Raw genomic sequence first — 27,368 nt, 5'->3', positions numbered from 1 at the left:
ATGGGGATAAGAGTAGTCCTGAGCCTGTAGGATTCAGGGAGGGGGAAATGAAATGATTTACGGAAAGCCCTTGGCATGAGGCTTGGCACATAGTGCCCTAGGATCCCTTGGCAGGAGCGTCTTAAATGTGATGCTGGGGTCCCATCCAAGACCAGCCAGATCAATATCTCCAGGGCTGCTGCTGCTCCAGCATCGACGTTTCTGTTTTGATTTGCTTTCAGCTGAGCTCAGATGGCAACCAGCTTGAGGTGGCAACCAGAGTTCTAGGTGTGTCCAGGTGTTTGCCCCAACTCTAAATGGCCCATCCTGCTGAAGTTGTTGAGAGTTTACAGTTTCTTTTTGGAGTTCTTTTCTGCCTCCTCCGTTTCCTAATGCTCTTACAAGCAGCTGATACTTAACTGAGGGCCAGTCTCCTAGGCACTGCACTGAGCACTTTACTGGCTTTGATCAAGCACTTTTCTGACTCTTCCATCTTCACCCCAACCTGGTCCCAGGTGGCCACGGTGTTGTTCTGGGGGCCGTGCAGGTGCCCATAGCGTGCATGCCCCTTAAATTTGGGGCCTTAGGCACCTGCTTGCCTTCCCCTAGTTCCAGCCCCAGCCCACCGAGCCCCTGCTCTATTTACCCCCCTTCATTCTCCACCAGGGTCTGAATCCACGTGGTTTTGCTCACTGATGTGCCAGTCCCTAGAACTGTGCTTGCACACGGTGGGTACTCATGAGTGCATGAGCAAGCGAGTGGGCCCCACAGGGACCCTGTGCATTGGGTTCCATCATTATGCATCATTCCTCTTTTCAGATGAGGAAACTGAGGCACTGATAGGCTAAATAGTTTGCCCAAGGTCCTTAGTGAGTGGAGGCTCCACCCTGGCTCTGAGGTCTTGGCCCTCGCAGACTGCTTCCTGATTCTGTCACTTTGGCTGCGCTGAGAAGCTCTGGCATGCAAAGGGCTCCTCAGTCCGGGAAACCCATCAACATATTTCTAAAAGGAATTGTGTGATAAGTAAGACGCCCTGAGTCTTACTGACTGTTTTCTCCCTCCCTTTTCCTGACAAGATAAGCCCCGCTATTTTCCAACAGATAAAACTGTGAGCTCAGAAAATTTGAAATTTTCTTAATTCTCAGCCCAGTTCTCGACCCAGTTCCTGTCACCCACCACCCAGCAAAGGTGTTTGTCCCTGGGCTGCAGGTTGCCTCTGATGGCTCATTTAGCCTCAGGGAAGGGAGGAAGAAAATGAAAACATTCCAGAGGGAGAGTTAGGCTTCCCAAGAGCGATTGGCTGCCCCCTCCTGCTCGCAGGTATCTGGCCAGGGTGGGGGCACTGCTGTGTTGCAGACACGCTCCTTAAAGAGTGCTCTGTTCCTGCTTGGAGTAGGAGACCCTCCCTCGTAGGTCTGTGGCCTCTCTGCCAGCCAGGCGGGGCCTCAAGTCTGATGGAGGACGGCATCTGAGGACAGGGTCTGAGAGTACACGGTGTGCTGCCCTGCTCTGTGGCTGAAGTCCCTGGGTGACTGCAGGCTGAGGCTGCTTAGAAGTGAGGAATGCTGAGTCAAGGGAATGAACCGGCCTCTTCTTTCTGAGAAGCCAGGGTGATCGCTGAGTCATGCCACGCTTGGCTAACACATGTGCAACCTGCTTTTTATCTTCTCTTTCCCAACCCCATCTCTTCTTCGGGAATCATTTACCAGATGTGTGGCTTGAGTGTCCGTTCCCGCAACAAAAACGCTCTGCAGTAAGGCTCCGAGAAGGCTGTGTTTGTGTTGGACTGCTCTAGACCGTAACTTTGAACTCTGTCTTTCTGTTACTGCCTAGCTGCCTCCTTGCTCTCAGGGAAAGAGCTTCATTTTATAGCAGACGTATGATTAAAGTCACACATGGTCAATATTCCGAACGTTCTGTCAATTCTTAGCAACCCCACGAGGAAGCCTGGCTAATAATGGTGTAGACACAGCGATGGGGCTGTGTGGACTCTGAACTCGCTTCCAGGAATCTCTGAGCTGGGACAGTCTGGTGACATGATTTCCATGTGCCGTGTTTTATTCATACCACCCTGAAGCAAGAGCCATGGAGCTGAACCCCCTACAGAGCGGCTTGTTTCTAATGGATAGGGCCCATTGCCCATCGTGAGGGTGGACCTTTTTATTGGACTTATTTAGAGACATAGGCTATGTACATGCAGCCCAGAGTGCGTAGAGAAATTTTGAGCCAGTCATGGACATGGAGAGTGGAGGGGAAGGGATAGTGGGGCCATGAGAGGCTCTCCTGCCCTAGGGTACCTCTCTTCCTTGCTATCATGCCCTCATTTCATGGTTGAGGAGAGGAGGAAGTAATGGGGGCAAGAAGAGGGTGCACTTGGGAAGAAGAGGGTATATTTCTGGGAAGCCTCATGTAACATGAATGTGTGGTGTAGAGGGCCCGGAGGAAAGTCACAGTGACTTTGGTAAGGGGCAGAAAAGATCATGAACATGGGCACTGTTGATAGTGGGATGACGTGATGCCACCCGCTCCCACCGCCCTCCCTGTTCTCCGGCTTGTTTGAGGGGTGGTCTGAGCCCTCACCGTGTCAATGTTTCACAGCTTCTCCCAACTTCTCAGTGCTGTTGCATCTGCTTTCTGAAGCATGTTAAATGTGCATTTTCCCTCCGTCTCCACTGCCTTAGCCTAGATCCCCTTCATCAAGCCCCGGGGATGGTTGTTCCAGCTACTAACTGGTCTCCCTGCCTCTACTTTCCGCTACTCCAACCCTCTCCCAGCTTCCTAGAGAGGATATCTTTCTGAAGCACAGATCCCTCCCAACAGAGTCTTCTGTGGGAGAAAAAATTAACAACCTGTTATCAAGCATAGCCCCTGAGCCTTTGTCCCCCTGCGGTATGGGGCAGATCTCACTCAGAGGGCAGCACCCTTCCCGGAGTGCTCACGGCCCCTAATCCCTGCTTAAGGGGACTAGGGGACTGCATGGGCCCGGCAGGGGCACTGCAGGAAGCAGCTGGAGGAGTCCTAACCAGCAGCACCTCACTTGTGCCACACTGCCCAGCTGCTCTCAGTGAGTCAGCACACTGCGGTCGAGCAATGCGAGCCCAGAGGCAGAGTCCAGCATGCTTTGCAGGACATAGAGGCATTTCCCAAACTCGCTGAGACCTACCTTTCTATTCTCTCTCCTTTTTTTTTTTTTTTTTTTTAAAACAGTGGTCACCTCCCTACCCTAACCTTGTGCCTTTCCTGGAGCCCCGTCTGCTTTTTTCCCTGTGTGTTTTGCACATGCTATTGGCCTCTGCCATGCGCTTTGTCCTCTTCTCTGTCCAGGGCAGCCCCTTCTGACTTTTCAGTCCCTGCCCAGCTGCGAAGGCTTCCTTTACCCCTCGGGTACTTTGTGCGCTTGTGTGTTGTAGTGCTTCTCAGGTCCTGTTTTATTTTCTCAATCTGATTTTTAAAAATCAACTTATTTTGTTCTAATTCACAAACAAGAAAATGCACCCATTTTAAGTGTGCAGTTTGATGTATTTTGAAAAATGTGTATACCTGTGTAATAACCACAACAGGCAAGATATAGAATATTTCCAACCCCTCAGAAGATTCCCTTGTGCCCCTTCCTGGTCAATCCCCCTTAGCCCAGTCCTACAAAATTATTGGTTTGATTTCTATCGTTATAGATTTGATGGTCATTCCTGGAGCTTCATATACATGGAGCACAGAGTACGTGTTTGTGTGTGTCTAGCTGCTTGCACTCGGAATGATGTTCTGGGATCCATTCATGTTGTGTGCATCGGTAGATCATCCCTTTTCTTGATGAGCACTATTCCACTATGTGACTATGCCACAGTTGGTTTACCAGTTCTCCTGCAGCTTGGGCACTTTCTAGTTTGGGCTATTATTCGTAAGCCTACTGTACAGTACAGCTGTTTCATGGGCAGATATTTTTATTTCTCTTGAGTAGACACCTAGGAATGGAACTACTGAGTCAAAGACAGGTGTATGTTTAGTTTTAGATGAAAGTGCCAGCATTTTCCCCTGAGTAGCTGCAGCACTGAGCATTCTCCCCAGCAGTGCAGAGAGCTCCAGTTGCTCCACATCTTTGCCAACATTCGTTCTTGCCTATCTTCTGAATTTTAGCCATTCTGGTAGGTGTGCAGTGCTTGCTTGTTGCATTAATTTACATTCCCCCTTATCACAGTGTATTTTAATTATCTGCTTAAGAGTCAGTCTCGCCCATCAGAATTCAGTGCAGGGAAACTACAGTCACTTTTGCTGGTTGAATGAACAGTCTGAACATCATATGGTCCCTTTCCTCACTTCACTTAAAATCAAATAGGGATGGCCGGGTACGGCAGCTCATGCCTGTAATCGCAGCACTTTGGGAGGCTGAAGTGGGTGGATCACCTGAGGTCAGGAGTTCAAGACCCGACTGGCCAATATGGGGCAACCCTGTCTCTACTAAAAATACAAGAAATGAACCGGGCCTGGTTTTGGGCACCTGTAATCTCAGCTACTCGGGAGGCTGAGACAGGAGAATTCCTTGAACCCAGGAGGTGGAGGTTGTAGTGAGCCAAGATCAAGTCACTGCAGTCCAGCCTGGGCAACACAGCAGGACTCCATCTCAAAACAAAACAAAACAAAACAACCGCAGGACATCCTGGACAGATGATGCATTGGTGCCAGGTGAAGGTGGGGTGACTGACCATCCCAGTGTGCCCAGGCCTGAGGGATCTCTTGGGCTGCAGGACATTCAATCCTAAAACCAGGACAGTCTTGGGCAAACTAAGGTGGTTGGTCATCCAGGAAGGTAATGGGCCAGCATGAAGATAGCAGTGTGACATTTAGTCATAATTACACTAAAATGGGACTTTCTTTCTCTATAATTGATCTTAACTTAGCTCATGAATCCCTACTTCTGCTTATGGTGGAAAAATTCAGTTTTTTCAGCTGGTATGGTTTGGCTGTGTCCTCACCCAACTCTCACCTTGAGTTTTAATAATCCCCATGTGTCAAGGGTGAGGCCAGGTGGAGATAACTGAATCATGGGGGCAGTCTCCCCGATACTGTTCTCAAGGTAGTGAATAAGCCTCATGAGATCTGATGGTTTTATAAAGGGCAATTCCCCTGCACACACTCTCTTGCCCACGGCCATGGCAGCCATGTAAGACATGACATTGCTCCTCATTTGCCTTCTGCCATGATTGTGAGGCCTCCCCAGCCATGAGGAACTGTGAGTCCATTAAACCTCTTTCCTTTGTAAATTACCCAGTCTTGGGTATGTCTTTATTAGCAGCGTGAGAACAGACTAATACACCATCTCAGGGTCACTCAGGTCCTCTCAGTCCTACAGATGGTTCCTTAAGGGCTTGAAAGAGCTCAAGATTCTCTGCCTTGCCCCTTCTCTCTTCTCTCATTGCTGCCCACAATGGGAGCTGCTCAGTGATATGAACCCGGTCACTACACCTTGTGCTGTTGATTTCTATGTGTCCTGCCTTGTTCCCGGGCCCATGGGGCATGTGCTTTGTAGGAATAGCCCGGGAACTTTCCAAAACCCTTCTGTAGCTTGCTGGGGTGATTTGAACCGTGAGACTTCCCTCAGGTATCCCTCCCTCCCCCACCCGCCGCCAACCCCCTTGTTGCCCATCCACATGCTCCATTGTGTAGGTGGGTTTCAATCTTTCAATCCAAGGTTTGCAGTCTCCTTGGCTTGAGCCTGGAAATCAACACAGTTTCCTCCTTTCCTCATGCCCCCTGCTCCCTAACTTCCATTTCTGGCCCAACCCTAGTCATCTGCCCTCAGTATTCATTGTGTTATGTGCTGGTTCAAACATGTACCTCCCTTGAACAGGAACTCTCTGGTTTATGGCATAACCTTATGCTCCAGGCTCTTGATATATAAGGATATGTTCTAGAGTTCCAACAAGTAAAAGCAAAAATAAAACCAAAACTCTTCTCTCTCAAGTGGCAGACTTAAAAGTCAAGGTTTTTAGGATTTACATTTTGAAAAATCAGCTTGGTGGCTATGCTGGTTTCTAGACTCCAGCCTGCACCTGCCCTCCTGTCAGGGCAATGCCCGGGGAATGCAGCCTGCTGCCTTAGTGTGGGGACAGCAGGCATAGGGGAGGATGGAGGAGGGAGGCGGCTCTGGAGTGAGGTTTGAAGGCTTCCTGGAGATGTGTGACTGGAGATTGACTTTAAAGGGCAAACTTTGGCTAAGGAGGTGCAGGGGCTGGAAACGCCTTCCACAGATGAAATCTGGCAGGAATCAAAGCACAATGTTGGCTGTGCCTGGTGTCAGCCCCCGATAAGCAGCCTGACTGCAGGGGAGGACATGGCTACAGGGCAGATAAGATGGAAGGGCGGTTGGGGAGGTCCCTGAGCAGTTTATCTTATACCTCCCATTGGCTTCTGTGAGCCCAGGTGGGTGCCAAGGTTGGCCACCTCCCCCAGATCTGCTCTCCTATTTGCAGCACACCTCTCCTGGACAAAGAGTTTTTCCTCAGCCTTCACCACCCATGGAGGAGGTGTAATAACCTCTATTCTCAGAAAGGAGACTGGGACCCAACCAAGGCAAGTCATTTGCTCGAGACCACAGAGCAAAGATTGACAATTCTGTCATTCCAGAAATATTTGTCGAGTGCCCCTGATGTGTCAGGTAGGTGCACCCTGAACATTTGTTTCGTTTGTACTTAATAACATTTTCAAGAGGACATTACCTGTTTAAGTGAAAAATCTGTAAGGAGTTTCCTATCTTTCCTAAGTCTCTGTGGCACACTGATCACAATCATAGTACTATTTCTCAGGTTACCTAGACACACACAGATGTACGGCTTCCTGAAAGTTACCCAGGCACACACAGATGTATGGCTTTCAGGAAGCCGTACATCTGCATAGCTTTGAGGCCCAGCCTTGTTCAACATTTCACTTGGAAGAATTGCTGGCCTGATGACCAACGCTGATAGTCAACAACTTAAAACTTCATTGAAGGCTCCTAAAAAAAATCAGTGCCTCTGTGTGTGTGTGTGTGTGTGTATGTGTGTGTGTTGGTGTGTGTGCATAACATTCATTACTGCAAACTGGAATGGAGTGGGGCTGGAAGGCAGCCCAGAAGCAAGGCTCAGAGCCCGGAGCGGCTGACCTCTTGGGGACACTGCAGCCCTGGCCTGGCCTACTTTTCTCTTCTCCCATATCTGGAAAATGAAAGTAGCCCGACGTATCCGGGGACCTAGCCCAAGACTCCACCCACTGGCAGCTCTTCACTTATATCTTTTCTTATCGAAAATGGGAGGTGACACCCAGTTTAAGGAAAATTCCAAGGCATTTGTCTCGACTAATGTGAAAGATGATTACACTGGCCAGAGGACTGCCAAGGTTCCCTCTCAGCTGCTGGAGTCAAGGAGTGTAAGGTTTCAAAGGGCCCTCCCTGGCTTCCCTCGGGCCCGTAGTTTGTGACCGTGTCATTTCCAGAGTCAGAAGGCCCGGAGATGGCCCCAGGCAATTGTTTCTGCTTCTAGGGTGTTTGAAGAGACAGAAAGCCAGGGTAAGGTTCACTGAACCTCCAAGCAAAAATAAATGTCCAGAAGGGGCTGCTTTACTCTGAGGACATTGAATAACAACAAAAACTGCCACTGATGAGCCATTTGTGCCGGGCCCTGTGCTGGAGACTTTGAACACCTGTGTTCACCCCTCCCTTATGACACTCATGAAGATATACCATGGTTGTCTTTATTTTCTGGGTGGGAATCTCAGGCATGAGGGTTGGGGTGGCTTGGGGAAGGTGTATATCTAAGAGGTAGCTCTTATTTATTTTATTCTAGAGCTTAAGACACAGTCTTTTTCAAGATAGACATGGAACTGGCAAAAAGGATTAAAAGTTAAATAGGGATAACATTATGTAAATTGATCTTATGTTAAAAAAAAGAAAAACCACAAAGATATTTGAAGACTAGGCATCAATATATATTATATCATGATTTTTAAAATCATGCTACCAAGAGTACTTCAGAGCTCCAAAGCTGAAATATATCTGTATACTTATATATCTAAATTAAGGAATACTTACTGCTAAAACCTCAAAAATCAGAAGTATGTAAAGGAAGAAATAAAAGCTCCCTCTTCCCCTCTGATTCTAATTTGTATCAAATTTATATCTCTATGTGTATCTCAGTTTGCCTTTTTAACTAAATGCGGTTATATCAGACATATCATTCCCTAACATTTTCCTCTATTAATGACACCTAATGGACATCTATGCATGGCGCCGTATATAGAGCATACTTCCTTGAAAAATCCCTTGCATGGCATTTTATTCTTGAATAAATGCCACTTGTGTGGCATTTTATTGTAAGGTTGTGTCATAATTTATGTATTCAGTTCCCTGGTGATGGCTTTATCATGGGGCTTTTGGCTGAAAGTATCAGAAAGTGGCCCAAACTGGCTTAAACAAATTTACCATCTCATGTAACTTAAGTTCAAAGAAAGAGCGGCTTCTGAATGGGTTCCATACTACTGGCATAGCATTTGGCATTTCCTTCTACGTCTCCTCCTCTGTGTGTTGGTTTTGTTTGAAGATTATTCCCCTTTATGGTGGCAAAATGGTTTTTGTAGTGGCACCAGGCTTTACAACCTCTTGCGAGGGAAGAGGGAGAAATGCCATGCCTTGATGTGCCAAGAAGGAGGCGTGAGATTCACCCTGGTTGAACCCCAGGGTGCCGGTGTCCTCTTCTAGATCAGTGGCTGCCAAGGGCCATCTTCCAAGGAAGCACCTGGACTATACATCCTCCACAATGGGCCCTTAGAATTGGTCCATATTTTTCAAAATTGCAAATAATGTTTAAAATCCTTGTACTTGGCTGGGTGTGGTGGCTCATGCCTGTAATCCCAGCACTTTGGGAGGCTGAGGTGAGTGGATCACCTGAGGCCAGGAGTTTGAGACCAGCCTGGCCAGCATGGCGAAACCCCATCTCTCATAAAAATACAAAAAAATTAGCCAGATATGGTGGCCTGTGCCTGTAATCCCAGCTACTAGGGAGGCTGAAGCAGGAGAACTGCTTGAACCCTGGAGATGGAGGTTGCAGTGAGCTGAGATTGAGCCATTGCACTGCAGCCTGGGTGACAGAGCAAGACTCTGTCTCAAAAAAAAAAAAAAAAAAAAAAAAAAGAAAGAAAAAATTCTTACACTTTACATATAGCACTGTTTTCTTGGGCAATTATCTGTTTAGGATAAACTAGAAATAATATTGCTAGGCCAAATAGACTATGGGTTTTAAAAGTTTAACACTTTATCCTCCAAAACAGATTTTAATAGTTTATAATAGATGTGCCCGGTTTCTTATGCCTCACTTACTGGAATATTAGAAATCTTTTAGTCTCTCCCAAAACATGGCATTTTTCTATTATCTTAATTCACATTTCTTTGGTTATTACTGATCTTGAACATATTTTTCACATTTATTGGCTGTGCTTTTTTCTTTTTTCTTTTTTCTTCTGTGGACTGTTCATGTCTTTTGCAGTATTTTCTCTTGGATTTGTGAGAATCATTTATTTATTGTAAACATTAAACCTTGATCGGTAATATATGTTGCAATTATTTTTCCCTAAGTTTTCATTTATTTGCCAAACTTAGTTTTTTTTTTTTTTTCCAAGTTGTCTTTTCTATGCAGAAGTTTTCACTTTTATGTAGCTGAAACTGAGAAATTTTCCTTTACCATCTCTGAGTTTAACGTCATGCTGAGAAGTCCTTCCTGTCTAGGGAAGATGTGTTCACAGCCTACTGACTGCAGGCACTTCCGGCCAGTTCTGAGCTTGAGCTGAGTCAAATGTAAACAGTTCCTGGGGCTGTGGGTATAGAAACTCCCTTTCTCCTTGGGTCTGGAATACTACGACGCCTTTTCCCTGTTCTCATTTTTCTTAAATGTTTTCATTTAATCCAGGCATTATGAGCCAGGGGATCAACTATTTGCAAAACTCAGTAAAAGGCAGATTCCCAAGGCTCCGCTTCTGCTGCAGTAGGTCTGGAGCCAAAGCGTGTGAGAAAGAAAGTGTCAGCATTTATTCATTCCACAGATATTTCATGAGGTTATTCATTCCACAGATATTTCATGAGGGTTCAAGGCATCATTCTAGGGAGCATGGATACAATACGGTGAACGTCATAGACAAGATTCTTATTCTCATGTAGCCTGCATTCTACTGGGGGAGATGGATGATAGGCAAACAAATAAACAAACAAACTCATCTGAGCACCAAAAAGTCCAGTAGGCAAAGTGCTGACTGTGGAAAAACAGCTGGGGGTGGAAAGAGAGGCTATGGCCCCTGCAAAATGGAATAGGAGCAAGGATTTAATCATTTGTCTCTGAAAAATCTCAGTGATGAGTTCCTTCCCTCCCTTCCCTCAACCTCCAGTTCAGAAGAGACTGATGATGATTGACAGGGATGCACTGGTGGCTTCTCAGAAGCCCATGTGCCTTCTCCACTGCCTTAGTCACCCCTTACTCTGCATTTTCACAGAACCTCAGTGAAATTGCTTAAACCTCAGAATACACGAGAGCCACCCTCATGGCTCTTTCTTGGATGCCAAATAGGCCTCTTATACCTATGTCTGAATTCTTCTTGCCTTTCCAAGGTAGGAGACAATACCATACTCATTTGACAACCACCATTTATGGTCAACAAATCTCTAAGCTCAAAGAAGAGAAGAGGCAAAAAGCAACCCTACCTTATGCAGTTAAAAAAAACCCAAAAAACTCCTTTTATAGAGTTTCATTTACCCTTTCTTAAAACCCCCTAAAATTGACGTCAACAATGCCCCTCTTTTATGATGAGAGGATGGAGGAGCAAACAGGTCAAGGGACTTATTCCAGTCGAACGTCTTGGTAGCTCAGTCCCAAGGAGCTCTGCCCCAGTAGAGCCACTTCAAATCCCATGTTCTTTTCATCTTGTCAGTGATGACCAGCACATGGTTTCTAGCTTTGCAGTATAATTTAGGATTTACCCCTTGGGTTTAGTTTTGGTACCTCTAGAAGAAGTTCAAATATTAAGAATTTTGCTAGCTGTCTTGGTGATCTGTTGCTGTGTAACAACCTCTTCCCTTACCCTCAATCCAGTAAAACAACAACCATCTTCTCTTTTCTCATGGTTCTGTGGGCAGTTCTGCTCCACATGATGTGGTCTGGGGCTGCAGTCCTGTGGATGCTTCTTTGGGCTGGTGAGTTTCCATATGGTGCCTTCACATGTCTGGTGCTTTGGTGAGACAGTGGGGAGGCTGGGCTCAGATGGCATGCTGCGATGACTGGGCCTCTCTGCCCATGTTTTCTCCGGGCCTCTCCATGTGGTCTTTCTGCCTTCTCTCCAGCCGAGTGGCCTATTCCTTACACGGTAGTTTGGGGCTCCTAAAAGCGTAGACATGGAAGCTGCTCAACCTTTGTGAGGTGCTGGCCCAGAGCTAGTCTAACATCCCTTCCTCTGCCCTCTGTGGGTAAAGCAGAAACACCAAATTCAAGCTGGGAGGAAAACAAAGTCCCTCTTTCAAAGGTGAAAGTGACAATGAATTTGCAGCCCCTTTAAATCCACCACAATGTCCAATCAGGAGCACCCATTTTCTCATTGACCTTCTGCTAAGTGGAAAGGTAGAAGGAATTTTCACAATGGTTTTTAGAAAAGTAAAGCAATACAGGAAAGGATTTTGCTGTCATTTAAAACATGGCCTGCTCTAGATGGAGGACCTTTTGGTGATTTTTATTTTCTTCTTTACTAAACATTTCTGCATTTCATGAAGTTTTTCAGCACATCATTTTATAATCAGAAAAACAATGCCATTTCATTAAATATATATTTATTAACTCATTAAATATCTATCTATATATTTAACTCATTAAATATCTATCTATATAAATTTAACTCATTAAATATCTAGCTCATTGAATATGTATTTTTATTATATATGTATATGTATGTGTGTTTATATATAAATGTGTGTTGTGTGTATTCTTTATACACTTTTCTCTTTTTTTTGAGTTGGACCTTGGCAAAGTCAGTGGTGACACCTGGATTGCCGTGTGTTAACTTTAATCAGTTATGTGACATCCATGGGATTGGCAAGTAAAACATGTTACTGCTGGTGGGAGTTTGACTAGATGGCTTCCAGATACCTTCCCAGACACCGTATCTTCAACTCTCTGACCTCATCCAATCCAGACCAACACTTCTTTACTAAGTTTCTCTGTTAAGCAGTTTGCACAGGAAAATGTTTTCATTCAACACATATGCATGATGAGCGTGTTGTGACACTGGCTCTGTGTAGACATAGGGGGCACTGAGGAAATCCGGGGATCCTACCATTAGGAGCTTGTGAGCTGGCAGGGAGCTATGATGATGCACAAAATTATAACAAATGCTGAAAGAACACAGTTAAAAGAGAAATAAAAATTCAAATTTAAATAACTGGTGATTACCAGTTATTTGAAAAAAAAAAAAAATTCACCTCTTTCCAAGGAGATTAGATTTCCACTTTTAGAGTTCTGTATACAAATACACATATTCTGAGTTCTTGATCTCAGAACCCCATTGCATACATTGCATGCAACTGGTTTGCAAGTTTTTGGTGCACACCCATCCCACACGTTCCTGATTGTCTGCTATAGTTCCTAGAAATGTCCAGGAAGCCTAGATGACAGAAGTTAATTTCTTCCCAGGGAATGTAAAGCGTATCTTGGCAGATAGGAATGAAAATACAGGTTAAAGACCGAAGATTTCACTGGGAGTGGCTATGAGGAGCCATTTTAATTTCTAGCATCGAATGGGTGGCACAAATGGCTTTAAGATGATCAATCTATTGGCAATGTATCACAGAGCTTCCCAATTGATCTGTGCCAGGGAGGGATCAACAGTCACATCTGAAACTTATTACAGACTAATTTCAAGTGATATTGTACTGCTTCATGTATGATATAAGAACTTTACAATGCTTTTATTTCTCCCTTCTTGGTCTTTGTGTTATTATTGCTGCACATTTTTCTTCTACATATGTTGTAAGACCCACACTACATTTTTAATTTTGCTGTTTTGAAATATTTTAAATAATAAAAATATCTTACATATGTAGTTACCATTTCTATTGTTTTGTATTTCTTTTTTTTTTTTTTTTTTTTTTTGAGACAGAGTCTCGCTGTATTGCCCAGGCTGGAATGCAGTGGCGCTATCTCCACTCACTGCAAGCTCTGCCTCCTGGGTTCACGCCATTCTTCTGCCTCAGCCTCCCAAGTAGCTGGGACTTCAGGTGTCTGCCACCACGCCTAGCTAATTTTTTGTATTTTTAGTAGAGACGGGGTGTCACTGTGTTAGCCAGGATGGTCTCCATCTCCTGACCTTGCAATTCGCCCACCTCATGTTTCCATTTGGCATAATTTTCTTTTTATCTGGAGGGCTTCCTTCAACATTTCTTATAGGGCAGGTCTGCCGGTAACATTTCAGTTTATAGATGTCTGAAAATAACTTCATTTTATCTTCATTTCTGAAAGATATTTTTGCTGCATCAATTTTTATAGGTCTAGAATTATTTATTTTAACACTTTAAAGATATTGATCTAGGGTCTTTTGGCTTGCATTGTTTCTAATGAGAAATCTGCTGTCATTCTTTTTTCTTTTTTTTGCTGTTCTTTGGCAACTGTTAAGATTTTCTCTTTAGCATGTATTGTAAGCATTTGATTGTTATATGTACCTTAGTATAGTCTTCATAGTTTTTGCATTAGGGCTTGTTACCCTTCTTGGATCTGTGGGCTTGCAGTTACTGTATTTGGGGGGTTTGTAGCCATTATTTATTCAAAATTTTTTTCTATTAATTCCTCTTTCCCAATCCCCCCTTGGGGGACTTCCATTACACATATATTTGGATGTTTTACATTGTTCTACAATTCATTAACGCTCTGCTCGTTTTTTCAGTCTTCTTTTCTCACTGCTTAATTTTGGGTACTTTCTATTGCCATGTCTTGAAGTTTAAGAATGCCTGCTTGCTTGCCTTCTTTTCTTTTCTTTTCTTTTCTTTTCTTTTCTTTTCTTTTCTTTCTTTCTTTCTCTCTTTCTTTCTCTCTCTTTCTTTCTTTCTTTCCTTTTTTCCTTTCTTTCTCTCCTTCCTTCCTTCCTTCCTTCCTTTCTTTCTTTCTCTCTCTCTCTCTCTTTCTTTCTTTCTTTCTTTCTTTTTCCTTCCTTCCTTCCTTCCTTCTTTCTTTTTCTTTCTCTCCTTCCTTCCTTCCTTCCTTCCTTCCTTCCTTCCTTCCTTCCTTCCTTCCTTCCTTCCTTCCTTCCTTCTTCCTTCCTTCTTCTTGCTCTGTTGCCAGGCTGGAGTACAGTGGTGCAATCTCAGCTCATTGCAACCTCTACCTCCCGGATTTCAGCAATTCTTGTGTCTCAGTCCCCCGAGTAGCTGGGATTACAGGCACCTGCCACCATGCTGGTCTAATTTTTGTATTTTTAGTACAGATGGGGTTTTGCCATTTTGGCCAGGTTGGTCATGAACTCCTGATCTCAGGTGATCCACCCACCTTGGCCTCCCAAAGTGCTGGAATTATAGGTGTGAACCGTGGTGCCCGGCTGAAGTTTACTAATCTTTTCTTTTGTAATGTGAATTTGCCATAATACAATCTAATGTGTTTTCTTAAATCCAAGATATAGATGATTTTATCTCAATTAGTTTTTTTACCTTAAAAAATCTCTTTTATGTCTCTATTCCACATGCTTGATATTTCCTCTAGCATCTTGACCTTATAGAATAGTCATAATAAATGTTTTCATGTCCTTGCTTGTTAATTCTTGTTCTCTGTTAGTTCTGGATCTGTTTTGATTGATTCATTTTTCTCCTCCTGTTGGTTATATTTTCCTGCTTCTTTGCATGCTTGGTGATTTTTTACTGGATTGTAGGCATTGTGAGTTTGACATGCGGGTTAGACCTAACATATACAGAACACTCCACACAAGAACAGTGAAATACACATTTTTATCAACTGCACATGGAATATTCTCCAGGGTTGACTCTATGTGAAGACATAAAACAATGCTTAATACACTAAAAAAGAGAGAAATCATACAAATATGTTCTCTGATCACAATGAAATGAAATTAGAAATCAATAAAAGAAGAAAATTTAGGAAAGTCATGAATATGTGAAAATTAAACAATATACTCTTAAATATCAAATGGGTCAAAGAAGAAATTAAATGAGAAATTAAAAATACTGTAAGATTAAAGAAAATAAAAGCACAATATATCAAGCTTATGGGGTGCAGCTAAAGCTATACATAGAGAAAAAATTAGAGAAATAAATGAGTGTATTACAAAAAAAGATCTTAAATGACTTATCATTCCACTCTAATAAACTAAAGAGGAAGAGAATACTAAATGCCAGATATCAGAAGGAAATACATAATTAAGATCAGAGTAAAAATAGATAAAATGGGGAACAGAAAAAAATAGAGAAAATCAACAGACCAAATATAGGTTCTCTTCTCTGAAAAGATAAACAAAACTGGCAAAGCAGTCACTAGACTGATCAAAAATTGAAAGATGACTCAAATAACTAAAATCAGGAATTAAAGAGGGAATCTTACAGAAATAAGAAGGATTATAAGGGTACACTATGAAAAAATTGTATGCCAACTAATTAAATAGCCTAGCTGAAAGGGATAGATTCCTAGAAAGACAGCCAAAACTGGATCAAGAAGAAATAGATAATCTGAATGGGACTGTAATAAAGAAAGACACTGAAATAGTAGTTGAAAAACTTCCCACACACACAAAAAAAGCCCATACCCAGATGGTTTTGCTGGTGAATTGCACCAAACATTTAAAAAAGATGAGCAGTAATCCTTCAAAAAACTATTTCAAAAGTAGCAAAGGAAGGGACACTTGCCAATTCATCCTAAGAAGCCAGTATTATTACCCTGGTACCAACACCAGATGAAAACATCATATGTAAAGTAAAATAAAGACCAATATCCCTGATGAATATAGACATACAAATCCTCAGCAAAACACTGGACATGAAATAGAGCAGCTTTAAAATAATTATACACCATGACCAAGTGGGAATTATCCTAAGAATGCAACATTATATCAACATCCAAAAATCAATCAATGTAATGCAACATATTAATAGAGTAAAGGATCGAATTGCATCATCATCTCAATAGATGCAGACAAAATGTCTGATAAAATCTGACACCCTTTCAAGATTAAAAAAAAAAAAAAACCAACAACAATCAAGAGAGTAGGAATAGAAGAGGACTTTCTTAACCTGACAATGGGCATCCAAAAAACCCCACAGTTAACATTAATGATCAAAGACCAATAGCTTTCCCTCTATGATCAGGAAGAAGAGAAGAATGTTTACTCCCACCACTTCTATTCAGCATTGTACTGGGAATGCAAGCTGGGGAAATTTGGCCAGAAGAAATAAAAGGGATTCACATTGGAAAAAACTAGCTCTTTTCTTAAATGACCTGGTCTTGTATATAGAAAATTCTAAGGAATCCACTTAAAACTTAGACTACTAAACAAGTTTAGTAAGTTTGCAAGATACAAGATCCATATATGAAAATTAATTGTATTTTTGTATATTAGCAATGAAAAATTTGAAAAGGAAATTAAGAAAACAATTCTACTTACAATAGCTTCAAAAAGAATAAAAGAGTATAAACTTAAGAAAAGAAGCGCAAGACTTGTACACTAAAAGTATGAAATATTATTGAAAATAATTTTAAAATTGCTAAGTTAATTGAAAGACATCCCATATTCATGAATCAGAGGACTTAATATTTTTAAAGATGGCAGTACTCCCCAAATGTATCCCAGATCTATCACAATCCTGATGAATTTCCAAATTGTCTTTATTGCAGAAATTGAAAAGCTACTCATAATATCCACAAGGAAATGCCGAGGATGGAGAATATCTAAAACAATCTTGAAAAAGAACAAAGTTCAATGACTTACACTCCCACTTTAAAACTTACTACAAAGCAACAGTGTTCAAGACAGTAGGATGTTCTCAGAGTAGAAATATAAAAATCAATAAAAATAGAATTGTGAGTTCAGAAACATCCCCTTACATTTATGATCAATTGATTTCAGCAATTCAGTAGGGGAAAGAATAGTCTTCTTAATGAAAGGTGCTGGGACATCTGGATATCCACATGTGAAGAAAAAATTTACATCTCTGTCTTGTACTATACACAAAAAATAACTCAAAAAAGCAACATAGAACTAAATGCATGATCTAGAACTGCAAAACTCTTAGAAGGAAATATAAACATAAATCTTTGTGACCTTGAATTGGACAATGATTCCTTAACTGTACAGCGCCAGAGCACAAGCAACAACAAAATAGACAATTGCACTTCACCAAAATTTAATCCTTTCATGTTTTAAAGTACTCTCTTAAGAAAGTGAAAATATAGCTCATGGAATGGGATAAAATATTTGCAAATTATCTGATAATGAACTTCTATCCGTAATATACACACAGCTCTTATAAATTAACAATAAAAAGACAACACAATTAAAAAGTGGGCAAAAGATTTGAATGGACATTTCTCCAAAGAGGATAGGTAAGTGGCTGCTAAGCACATTAAAAGATGCTTGACATTACTGGTCATTAGGAAATGCAAAGCAAAACATACTAAGATACCTTCCACTAGAATGATGGAATGAAAGAGGCCAGAAATAATAAATGTTAGTGAGGACACAGAGAAATTGGTACACTCATTTATTACTGGAAGGAATGTAAGATGGTATAGCTACTTTTAAAATAGTTTGTGGTTCTTTGAAATGTTCAGCATAGAGTTGCTGTATGACTCAGCAATTCCACTCCTAGGTATCTATGTGACATAATTAACACAAAAATTTGTACACCAATTTTCATAGCAACATTATTCAAAATAACCAAAACATAGAAACAACCCAAATGTCCATTACTGGATGAATGGACTAACAATATGTGGTATATCCACACAACGGAATATTATTCAGCCATAGAAAGGAGCGAAGTACTACCTATACATAGTACGACACAGATGAACCTTGAAATCATTATGCTAAGTGAGAGGAGCTAGTTACAGAAGCCCACACAGTGTATAATTCCATTTATATGGAATGTTTAGAATAAGCAAATTTATAGAACCAGAAAGTAGTGTAGAGATTGCCAGGGGCTGGAAGAAAGGAGAAGGAAGAGTGATTGCTAATGGGTGTGAAGTTTCTTTTGGGGGTGATGAAAATGCTCTGAAATTGGATAGTGGTGATGGGTGCACAACTCTACGAATACACTGAAACCCTTTGAATTGTACACTTTTAAAAGGGTAATTTTGTGGTGTGTGAATGACATCTCAGTAAAATTCTCATTAAAATAAGAATATATGAGAATATCTATCTCTGAGTGTAGAGATTTTTGCAAATCCTGCAGAAATATGCTGAATTAGTTGAAACCAGCCAAGGGAGCCTGGGGTGGGAGAGTTTGAACCACACCCAATGGCCTGCATCTGGTGCTCTCCCAAGATCCGTGGAAATAATCTTCCAACCTGCAATGTACCAGGGCATCTACCGGCCTGGCTCCACAGTGGTTTCAGGCATTGCTCTACAAATGATCAAGTTTTCATTCTAGAGTACGAATGAGGATTGAGTTACACTAACTGTACAAGGGACAGGAAATAACAGCTCCTTCCCTGTCCTGGGGTCAGGGGTTTGAAAAGCACCTCATCTATCAGTGAATATCCAGCTTCCTGACAAAGGAAAGGGCTAGGGGATTTGCTCACCGCCACCCCTCCGCCGCCTCCGTTTAGAAGCCCAATGCGAATTAGGCCTGAATGGCAACTTGATTCTCATGTGAATATCAGAGAAACACATGTGTTGCAGCCTACACTGGAAGTCATAATGGCTTCAGTCTGATAGTGGATTTGGGCTTAATGGTTGAGCAGCTCCAGTGGCTTCCTCTCTTGATGACATTGGTGGCTGTGAGATGAACTACTCAGTGTCATCAGTCATCATTATCAATGGCCCATTTGCCTGGGATGCTTTGGAAGAATGAAAAAGAGTAAAGGCAGTTCTACTTTTAAAAAAGTTAAAACATGGGTTACAGAGCATTTTCGTGTATTGTTTATCAAATGTTATCCTGCCTCAGAATACCTGGAGGGCACAGATTCCTAGGTCCCACCTCTGGAGCTGCTAAGTCAGTCGATGTGGGCAAATAACCTGACACCTTGGCATTCACTTCCAGCTTTTCTTCATTTTCTCCTCTTCCCTTTCCTTCTTCAAATGTTCTCCTGTTTCTCCTTGGCTTTATAACTATCTTTGTCGCTGCTTCCCTTCCTATACATTGCCTTAACTACATTTTAAAATCTAATCCTTTAATTTAAACATGATTTCTGGAGACATGTTTGCCATGTGGTCCATTTTGTTAGAAAAACACAAGAGAAAAAAATTGCTGATAATCTTCTCAAAAGGGATTATCTTGTTTGTTCTAAAGCCAAGGATGTATAGTGCATCTTGGAATGTTTTGGATTGAGGTGGGACATTTGCTTTCTTTTTGTTTTCAAACGTCTTTCATTTACTTGGTATAAGAACTTCAGAATCAGCATAAAGTAAACGTAGTTTCTTAGGAATAGTGTCATGATAATTCCATGCGCTCAACATGAGGTAGGGGATAACAAAAGTGGTGGTTTTCCTGATTTTTCTTATTCAGCCTCCATTACACAAAACAAAACGAAACAGACACCCTGGAGACGGAGAGTCCTATTGTGCCCTAGTATTTTTTTCTCTCTCTCTTTTTTAAATACTTCAAGTGAGCATGCCATCAGCACGGCTGTCTTCACTGAGCTATTTGGTGCTGGGAGAGGTTGTAGACAGTTGTTTGGTCAGTGCGAATGAGAGCTGATAGCCTCGCTGTAAGGCCATCTGGCTGGGTACTCTCAGAGATTGTTCAGAGTTTTAAAAAGTTTTCTAATCACTAACCATGTTAGGAAACCGGAGCTTTGTGTATGAAGAACAACTTCCTCTCAGGGACTGTACTCAAGGCTGAGGTTTGGACCTCAGCCAGTTCTATGAGCGAACAGGAGCAATGTCAAAAACATCAGGATTCCTGGTTATGAGGACCAGAGGGGGCCACTCCCAGGGATGGTAAGCGTCTGTAGGGCCGTCACGTGACTTTGCACCCCTGATGCTCTGCAGAAAGGGATTTTCTGCACCCAGCAAGTGCTGACTGATTTCCTGAGGACACCTAGTCCTTCTCTAAACTCTAAGAAGTTCTAGGGCCACATCAGGAAAGTGAGATTCATGCCCTGACTCATTTCCACACTTCAGAGGACACTTTCTTTGAGTGGGTGTTTGGGAAAAAAAATGCAAGGTAGATGTAATTCTCCTACCCATCAGCTGATGACTTCTACTGACAGTGTCTAGAATAGAACTTTTTTTTTTCTTTTGGGTAGCTACCTTCTCCCCAGATGGATGGTGTGTTCCCCAAAGCGCGGAGGCATTTCTGGGTGAAATAATATTATTCCCTTGTGTGTAATCCTACTAACTCCCTTTCATAAAGTAGCTAGAAGGTCTGAGTGGTCAAGAGTAATCCTGAGCTGGTCTTGACACAAGCAGATACGGGCGCCTCCATCCTTGGGTCCCTCTGGTCTGACACCTGATGACACACTTAGGCGTTTTCCTCAAGTACCTAAAACTATAGTTAGTAGGTACTTAGAAGCAATTACAAGCTGTGCTAATGCTTTTTAAAAGTGGAAATATTGGCCAGGCGCGGTGACTCAACACCTGTAATCCCAGCACTTTTGGAGGCCGAGGCAGGCAGATCAAGAGGTCAGGAGTTCAAGACCAGCCTGACCAACGTGGTGAAACCCTATCTCTACTAAAAATACAAGAAATTAGCCAGGCGTGGTGGCAGGTGCCTGTAGTCCCAGCTACTCAGGAGGCTGAGGCAGGAGAATGGCATGAACCTGGGAGGCGGAGCTTGCAGTGAGCCGAGATCACACCACTGCACTCCAGCCTGGGTGACAGAGCGAGACTCCATCTCAAAAAAGAAAAAAAAAAAAAAATTAGCTGGGTGTGGTGGCACGCGCCTGTAATCCCAGCTACTCGGGAGGCTGAGGCAGGAGAATTGCTTGAACCTGGGAGGCAGAGGTTGCAGTGAGCCAAAGTCATGCCGCTGCACTCCAGGTTAAGTGACAGTGAGACTCCATCTCAAAACAAAAAATAAAAAAAAGGTGGAAATAGCAATATGTGCTTTAGCTAAATATTAATTTTGTTGTTTTTGCCCTACCATTTAGCTCTGTGGTCTTGATCAAGGTCTCATCGCGAATCTGAATCTCTTACAACTCTGAATCTCAATTTTCTGGTTTGCAGAACTAAGACATAGCAGTTACAATGTGAGGAGGAAATGAGAAAGTTCATACAAAAACTCTAACTGAAAAATCAATTAATATGAAGCTCAGTTAAACTAAAGAGCCTGTTGACATCTTTCGTGCATTTCCTCCTTGGTTTCCAGGAACTCTGGAAAAAGAGGCATTTGTTCTAAACATGGAAATGCAGCAAAATGATGATTCTCTCGGTACCATGCTAGAGCATTTTCTAATAAGCTGGCCTGGTGGTCTGGTTTGACACAATCAATAACTTAAATAAATACACACAGTGTACAGCCCTGCAATATTAGAAGTTACTCAGAATCAACTGACAGTAGTAAGAATTCTGGTTGAGAAATTATCCCCAAAGATGATATGATTTTATCGCCCTATACAAAGTTAACCAGTCTTACACATAATATGGATCCTTTACAAACTTTTAAATGAAGTATAATGTACATACAGAACAGTGAACTCAGCATGGGCAACTAAATTAATTTTCACAAAGTCACATTTTGTGAATATGCTATGATTTATTAATACATTGTACTGCTGATGAACATTTGGGTAGTTTCTAGTTTTTGGCTAATAAATATAGGGCTGCTATGAGTATTATTGCATACATACTTTGGTTGACATTTCGACTATTTTCTGTTGGTCTTGTACCTGTGAGTGAAATTACTGAGTCATAAGATATGTATTTGTTCCTCAGCAGTAGTTACTGCCACACAGCATGGTTCTACTCATATGTACTTCCAGTGGGATTGTTTGACAGTTCCAGCTGATGGAAATCTTTACCAACATTGAATATTTTCTCTTTTTCATTTTCACCATTCTGGTAAGAGTGTCCTGAAATTTCATTCTGGCTTTAATTGAATTTCCCCAATGGCTAATGAAGTTGAACACTTTTTCAAAACTTTTTTGGCCATTTAAATATTTTCTTTCGTTAAGGATTGGTTTAGTCTTTTGTTTACATTTCTATTGGATGACCTAGATTTTTCTTACTGATTTGCAGTGGTTTTTAATGCATTCTGGGTAAGAACACTTTGTCAGCAATATCTATTGCAAATACCTACTTCAACTCCGTGGACTGCATTTCATTTCCTTAATGGTGTCTTTGGATGAACACACCTTGAGTTATCAATAGTCTTTCTCTGATTATTAGAATATTTTGTGTGTGTTTTACAACTATTTGCCTACTCCAAAGTCACAAAAATTTTCTCCTGTGCATTTCTTTAAAGGCTTTATTGTTTTGCTTTTCACATTCAGATCTGCAGACCAACAATTAAGATTTGGATATGGTATTAAGTAGTGGCTCAAGGTTCAATTTTCATTTCTCCATTTGACTATCCAGATGATGCAGTGCCATTTAGAGAAATGAATACTCTTTTCTCTCTTCACGTCAGTGTTGTGTTGGGCATAAATCAGGTAACTATGTATGTGTGTATGAGTCCTTTTCTGGACTATTTATTCTATTGTATTGGTCAGTTTGTATAAATTTTCACTGAAATGCTGTCCTAATTACTATAGCCCTAATATAAGATGATATCTGGTAGGGTAAGTCTTTACTATTCCTCAAGATTGCCATAGCTATTCTTTGCATTTAATATTTTCATATGACTTTTAAAATCACCTGTCAATTCCCACCAAATACCAACAGCGATTTTGATTGGGATTGCAATTAATTTATAAATCAATTTGGGAAGACCTGACATCTTTACAACATCAAATCTTTCAATTATTGAACATGCTACAGTGTATATCTCCGTTTATAAGATATTTTTAAGCTTCTCTTGGCCATTTTTATAATTTTTCAGTGTAGAGAACTTACGTTTTTAATATTTTCAGAAGAATCACTGTCTGTGGCAGCAATAGCTTTATTTTTAGGTGGTTACTATTTTTCGTGAGATTGTACACGATGTAATTTTTGAAACATTTCATTTATGACTTGTTTGTTGATAGAAATAAAGGTGATTTTCATATTGACCTTTTATCCACGGACACTGCTAAACTCGTTTACTGATTTTAATAATCTGTACATGCTTGTGAATATTCCAGAAAAACAATCATGCCATCTGCAAATAATGGCATTAATTTTTGAAGGGTGGTTTCACTGGGTAAGAGTTCTTAATTGACAGTTTAGTTTTCTTTAGGTGCTCAGAGTATGTCGTTCCAATGCCTTTTGGCCTCCATACTTTCTCATGAGAATTCAGTTGCTAATCACATCATTGTATTTCCTGTATGTGATGGGTCATTTTTCTCTAGCTGCTGTCGAGATATTTTCTTTATCATTGGCTTTTAACACTTTGATTATGATGTGCTTTCTTTGTGATTATTCTTTGTTAGGTTGTGTTGAGCTTGTTGAATATGTAAATTAATATTTTTCACTGTTTGAAAAGTTGTCAGTCATTATTCCTTTAAATATATTCTACCCGCTTCTCCCCCTCCTTTCTGGGATTTTAATTACATATATTTTGGTAGCTTAATATTATTTCACAAGTCTCCAGGGGCTCTGTTTATTTTTCTACAGTCTTTTTTTCTTTGTGATCTTTCAACTGTGTAAAAAACTCACTAGTGCTTTTTCTATCACTAATCTGCTCTGGGAACTACCTCGTAAATTTAAAAATTCCAGCTACTGTTCTTTCCAGCTGTTTTTAAACGTCATAGAGCCTTCCTTTCTCTGTCAAATATTTTATATTTGTTCACTCACCAATATCTTATTTAAAAATTGTTTGAACATGTTTCTCTTTACTTTTTGAGCATATTGATGTACCACATCTGGACCTACTCAGAGTCACCTACATTTTTGAAGCCCATATTTTTTAAGACATAGAATTCTAGTTTTGCAATTATTTTCCACTCACACATTAAATATATTATAGGTGTATCTCAGAGATATTGTGGATTTGCTTCCGAACCACAGAAAAGTGAATATTGCAATAAAGCAAGTCACAATTTTTTTTTTTTGGTTACCCATGGCATGTAAAAGTTATGTTTACACTATATTGTAGTCTATTAAATGTATGGTAGCTTTATGTCTAAAAAACAATGTACATATCTTAATTAAAAATACTTTTTCACTTAAAAATGCTAACAATTATCTGAGGCTTCAGTAAGTTGTAATCTTTTTGCTAGTGGGAGATCTACCCTTGATGCTGATGGCTGCTGACTGACCAGAGTGGTGGTTGCAGAAGGTTGGGGTAGCTGTGGAAATTTCTTAAAATAAGACAGCAATTAATCATGCCACAGTGATAAACTCTTCTCTTCTTGAAAGATTTCTCTGTAGCATGGGATACTGTTTGATAGCATTTTATCCAAATTAGAACTTCTTTCAAGATTGGAGTCAGTCCTCTCAAACACTGACATTGCTTTGTCAATTCAGTTGAGGTAATATTCAGAATCCTTTTGATATGGTTTGGCTCTGTGCCACCACCCAAATCTAATGTTAGATTGTAATTCTCATACATCAGGGGAGGGACCGGGTGGGTGGTGATCGGATCATGGGAGCTGTTCTTATGATAGTGGGTGTGAGTTCTCATGAGTTTTGGTGGTGTAAAAGTGTGGCATGTTCCCCCTTGCTCTCTCACTTTCTCTCCTGCCACCATGTAAGATGTGCCTTGCTTCCTCTTCACCTTCTGCCATGATTGCAAGCTTCCTGAGGCTGCTCCAGCCATGTAGAACTGTGGGTCAATTAAACCTCTTTTCTTCATAAATTACTCAGTTATTTATAGCAGAATGAAAATGAACTAACGTATCTGTGTTGTCATTTCAACAATGTTCACAGCATCTTCACCAGGAGTGGATTCTGTGTCAAGAAATCACTTTCTTTGCTCAATCATAAGAAACAACTCCTCATTCATCCAAATTTAGTCATGAGACTGCAGCAATTGATTCCACCTTCAAGCTCCACTTTAAATTCTAGTTCTCTTGCTATTTTCACCACATCTGCAGTGACTTCCTCTACTGAAGTCATCCATGAGGGTTGGAGTCAACTTCTCCCAAACTCCTGTTAATGTTGATATGTTGACCTCCTCTCATTAACCATGAATGTTCTTAATGGCATCTAGAAGAGTGAATCCTTTCCAGAAAGTTTTCCATTTACTTTGCCAGTTCCATCAGATAAATCACTATCTATGTCAGCTATAGCCTTACAAAATGTATTTCCTAAATAATAAGAATTGAAAGTCAAAATTACCTCTGGATCCAATGGAAATTGTGTTACCAGACATGAAAAAACATTAATCTCTTTTTACATCTTCATCAGAGCCCTTGGATGACGAGTTCCATTGCCAATGAACAGTAATATATTTACAGGAATTTCTTTTTTCTTTTTTCTTTTTCTCCTGAGCACTAGCTCTCAACAGTGGGCCTAAAATATTCGGTAAACCATGCTGTAAACAGATGTGCTGTCATTCAGGCTTTGTTGTTAAGTTTGTAGCACATAGGTAGAGTAGATTTAGCATAAGTTTTGAAATGAGAAATGGACGTTGGCTTCAACTTAAAGTCACCAGCTGTATTAGCTCCTAATAAGAAAGTCAGTTTGTCCTTTGAAGCTTCGAAACCAGACATTGACTTCTTTTCTCCAGTATAAAAGTCCTAGATGACATATTCTTCCAACAGAAGGCTGTTTTGTCTACATTGCAGATCTGTTGTTTAGTGTAGCCTCCTTCATCAATGATCTTACCTAGATCTGTGTAACTTACTGCAGCTTCTACATTAACACTTGCTGCTGCTACTTGCACTTTTATGTTATGGAGATGGTGTCTTTCCTTCATCCTCATGAACCAACTTCTGTTAGCTTCTAACATTTCTTTTGCAGCTTCCTCACCTCTCTCAGCCTTCCTAAAATTGAAGAGAGTTAGGGTCTTGCTCTGTGTTAGGCTTTGGTTTAAGAGAATGTTGGGTCTGTTTTGATCTATTATTGACACTACCGAAACTTTCTCCATATCAACAATAAGGCTGTTTTGCTTTCTGGTCATTTGTGTGTTCACTGGAGTAGCACTTTTAATGTCCTTCAAGTATTTTTACTTTGCAGTCACAACTTTTCTAACCATTTGGTGCAAGAGGCCTAGCTTTCATCCCATGTTGGCTTTCAACATGCCTAACTAAGCTTCGTCATTTCTTGTTTTTTATTTAAAGTGAGAGAATTGTGACTCTTCTTTGGACACTTAGAGGTCATTGTAGGGCTATTAATTGACTTAATTTCAATACTGTTGCATCTCAGAGAATAGGATGGAGGAGAGAGATGGGGAAGTAGCTGGTCCGTGGGACAGCCAGAACACATACAACATTTATTAAGTTTGTTGTCTTATGAGTGTGGTTTGTGTCACCTCAAAACAATTACGATAGTAACATCAGAGATTGCTGATTGCAGATCACCATAACATATAATAATAATAATAAAGTTTGGAATAGTGTGGGAATTACCAAAATGTGACACAGAGATGTGAAGTTAGCACATGCTGTTGGAAAAATGGAGCTGATAGACCTGCCAGGTGCAGGGTTGCCACAAACCCTCAATTTGTAAAACAAAACCAAACTCCCACAATATCTGTGAGGCACAATAAAGCAAAATGAAATAAAATGAGGTCTGTTTGTACCTCGTTGTCTTCTAGTTTTTACTGTTTCTATCAAGGAGAGAGCTGTAAGTCTTCCTCTGAATGACATATGCCTTTGTTCCTCTGACTGTTCTTAAATTGTTGTTATATTGTCTTTGGTTTTCAAGAGTTTTATTAAGATGGGTCAAGGTATAGTTATCTTTGGTTTATCCTTTTTTTTTTTTTTTTTGAGACGGAGTCTCGCTCTGCCCCCCAGGCTGGAGTGCAGTGGCGCGATCTCGGCTCCCTGCAAGCTCTGCCTCCCAGGTTCATGCCATTCTCCTGCCTCAGCCTCCCGAGTAGCTGGGACTACAGGCATCCACCATCACGCCTGGCTAATTTTTTTTTATTTCTAGTAGAGACAGGGTTTCACTGTGTTAGCCAGGATGGTCTCGATCTCCTGACTTCGTGACCCGCCTGC

General features: G+C 41.1%; 1 protein-coding gene across 1 annotated transcript in view; it reads left to right on the top strand.

Moving 5' to 3' along the window:
* Positions 1–1,674: 1,674 nt before the first annotated feature.
* Positions 1,675–27,368, top strand: part of IL1R1 (interleukin 1 receptor, type I) — a 111,073-nt gene continuing 85,379 nt past the window's right edge. The window contains exons 1-2 of the mRNA XM_011969580.1: positions 1,675–1,777; positions 6,444–6,628. The gene's annotated coding sequence lies outside the window, so the exon portion shown is untranslated. The remainder of the gene's footprint in view (positions 1,778–6,443; positions 6,629–27,368) is intronic.

This window comes from Mandrillus leucophaeus, unplaced genomic scaffold (assembly GCF_000951045.1).
Source record: "Mandrillus leucophaeus isolate KB7577 unplaced genomic scaffold, Mleu.le_1.0 Scaffold9, whole genome shotgun sequence".
In the NCBI taxonomy this organism is placed as follows: Eukaryota; Metazoa; Chordata; class Mammalia; order Primates; family Cercopithecidae; genus Mandrillus; species Mandrillus leucophaeus.
Note: the sequence above shows the minus strand (reverse complement) of the source record. Positions and strands in the feature narration are given on the sequence as shown.